Below are 3,812 nucleotides of genomic sequence, written 5' to 3'. Positions count from 1 at the left end.
CTAATAGAGCTTCTCAATCCCAAAGAAGTCTTTAAACTGAGCGGCCGTAAGCGATTTCTCCTAATTAGGGTACTCTCCACTCCAATAGGCGGCTCCACCGGTAAAAACACAATTGAAATAGTTTTGCTGGGTCCGAGGATTAGTTTGCAAGAGAAGCAAACTTCATTATTTATAGACAAGGAAGTTTGGACACCAAGGAATTTCCAAAACCAAATATTCTCAAAGATATGCAATAAACACAGAATCGGTTTTCATAATTCCTGGAAATACTTTGTCCAAATATTGACCGAAATTCACTTAAATCTATAATTAGTAAATGCACATTACTAATTATTATTTTCCAAAGATATGTTATTTAATTGCTGGATATTAAATACCATATAAAATTATGAAACTTTAAATAAAAAAGATTCTCAATTAATTTCGATCCTGGGATTCTCCTTAACTATTAAGGAATATCTTTGAACAATTAATGATAAGAGTTACAACTCGTGTTCAAAGAATGACGACATCCTTACTTTGTAAGTCTTCTTTCATACTTACAATCTTGGAAATGAAAGCATTCGACTTCCAAGAACCAAGTAATTGATATTCCTATCAAATCACTAATTATGGGTATCACGGTTCTACCAAAAATAGTTTCGGTTCTACCTCCATGTGAGTATTATGCATAGTCACACTAGTTACCAAAATTTGGTTGACTAGGTACTAGGATCGGTTCCCCACATATTATGGTAACTACCTGTAATTTGGTGCACATGTGCATAGGATCGGTTCCCCTCATTACTAAGAACTTGTTGCACATGTTCATAGGATCGGTTCCCCTCACACTAATAACTTGTGGCACCTCTTACAATGATCGATTCCCCTCTTTCAAATTTACCTGCACCTCTTACTAGTATCAGTTCCCCTTTCACTAGTAAAAGTTACTATTTGCAAGGCATCGACCGTACCATCTTGAGTGATTACTTAAGATCGGTTTTAATAATAAAAGTTATACCAATAACTTAAGTCAGGCATCCGTGAATAGTTTTACCAACCACATAAACAAGTTTATGATGGGTTATACACATCACGCATATTGGTAGTTCAAAATAGACTTGCAATATGAATAGCATTACCAATAAGCCTAGCGATTTCCCTTTCGATCCACAAACAAGTTTGTGAACTTACTTCCTTTAAAAGAATGTAAACATTGTTTCCTAGAATGAAATCTTCAATCACACCCATGACATAATCACAATAGCATTTAAATGATTATGTCGATGTCTCATATACAAAGTTTAATGGTTATGCAATAAACCTCGTATCGTATTCCTTAATACTATGTCTATCTAGAGTTCATACACAGCTTCGCAGTTTCGTTTTCAATATGCACGACTTGAAAGATACGTTAGGGAATGAAACAGTTCAATTCAAATATTACAACCTCAAGAAGAAGGATGATTGTTGTCGTTGTAGCTCCATACGTCTTCACCATCTTCAAGTCTTGTAATACTTGTAAGTATCAAATCCTAATACTTTCAAGCTATCCGATACGAAGTTGACTCTAGTTATAATCAAGCGACTCTTTATATGAGTTTTGGTTCACTAAAATATGACAACCAAACTTGACATACCAACGCTTGGTGGGTTCAACTGACAAATGCTCTAACAATCTCCCCCTTTGTCAATTTTAGTGAAAAAAAACTCTTACATCATATGGATAAACAAATTACAAGAATTCATTATATACATACGCTTGATTCCAAGTTCAACAACACATAACCTGCATTAAATTCAAACTTCAAATGCCGCTGCTGACACCGTAATAACAAAGATAATACTTCTCCTAAAGGTAAGCTAGGTAGATTTTCAATCCGCACAACGTTGTTATTTCAATGTAGTACCTCATAACTACATATCACATGGTATGCGACTCTCCCTTAGTCTATGGTTTCACTCTATTCGTTAGAATAAACGTTTTAGCACAAATGTCCTTTCCCTTAGTGATACTAACTCATACAAGCCAATACCACTTGTTTACTCCATATATTTCTCCTCCTTTTTGTCATAAAAATGACAAAGAAATGAAAAAATAAATAAAGGACAAACCGAAAGGATCTTACAAATCTCACAAAGAGAAGATATAAACCTATAAGAGTTAAGCACGAGGGTTTTACACACCATCTTTAAATAACCAATACTAAAACCGAAACTACAAGTAATTTTGATTTGAATATGTCATCTAGAACACAATTTCCCAAAGCAATTTTGGATAGTTTAGCAAACCAAAAATCGACTAATCACTTAGTTCTTTGCTAAACCGATTGTACAAGTACAATTGCTTGTTCGATAAGACCAAAATAAATATAAAAGACTTAACTTTATTTTTCTTATAAGGCTCTAATTTTTCACAAAGAAAAAGTTAGACCTTCCCTTTTAACAAGACAAATACTAGGTTAGTTAACTAGTAATTCTCGTTAAGGCATTCGGCTAGACTTGAATAACCGAATCCTATCTCATTTGATAAGTCTAACTTGGATCCTAAGATCTTAGTTTCTCTTATCCGTACATCACTTGGACTAAACAAATGATCCCGAAACCATATTTGGTTAAGCCTTAAACAATCCATACAAACCAATAAATTAACTTGCATAATTGTTTATCTTAATCGGAAGCAATTGAATCAACATAGACATTGAAGCACCGCAATTGCACCGACATTTTGTAAGCCTAAACTATTGATATCACAAAGACACCAATGGTTTTTCTTAACCGGAAAACAATTGAATCACACACATCAATTGTACCGAGTCATTTGTAAGCCTAAACAATTGAAACCAAAAGATAACAAATGTTTTTCTTAACCAGAACCAATTGAATCACACATCCATACACAATAATGGAATAAACATCAATTGTACCGAATTATTTTGTTAAGCAAAAGCAATAAAGATATGAAATAAAAACATGGTTTTTCTTAAACAGGAAAACAATTAACTAACAAGATTGTTACCTCAAATTTCGCATCCTCATATGCAAAAATATTTGCATCTTCTTTCCGGGAGAACTGATATCGAAATATTATCATGTTGTCATCCTTGTGAAAAACAAAAGAATAACAACAACCAACCTTTACCAGAGAAAGGTTGAAAACCGGTTTTAACTATTGCAAGCAAAAGTTAGAACCTTGAAACGCATATGCTTTTATGCTAAACCGAAATTCAACATATTGTGACTTTTTCGCATATTGTTTTCCAGAACCCCTTATGATCCTTTGATAAAGCTTACCAACAAGGGCTAGAACTCAATCCCTCTAAATCAAAAAGTCACGCAAACCACAAGGGTTAACTCAATATGAGATCGAATATCAAGGTAATAAAACCGAAATCAAACATCTCATAATCATACATAGCAATAATAAAAACCATTTAAGCACAGGCTATGTAAACCAAAACTATCACAAGAAAAATTGTAAACTAATAATTCTATTCATAATAAATATAGTTTTATTCATAATAGACTTTACAATCATTGAAAGCAATAAAACACTGAAGTCTATTCTAACTGGATTAAGATTTTTCAGCATAGCACTTAATCCTCAGTGGTGCTCTTATTATTCACTGATGTTTCATCAGTATTCACACCATTATAGTATGTGCCAAGGATTTTGTTGGCAACCACTTTTTGTTTTGCAAGCTCTTCAAGTTGAAGCTTTAAGTTGGCTAGCTTATTTTTTGCTTCTTCCAGACTTTCTTTTAGATTATCTCTTTCTTGGATCCACGGACAGAGATCTCTTACGAGTTCTTTGAACCCATGCACAGTTTCGC

Source organism: Papaver somniferum, chromosome 6, assembly GCF_003573695.1.
Source record: "Papaver somniferum cultivar HN1 chromosome 6, ASM357369v1, whole genome shotgun sequence".
Taxonomy (NCBI): Eukaryota; Viridiplantae; Streptophyta; class Magnoliopsida; order Ranunculales; family Papaveraceae; genus Papaver; species Papaver somniferum.
This window is presented reverse-complemented; position numbering follows the sequence as displayed.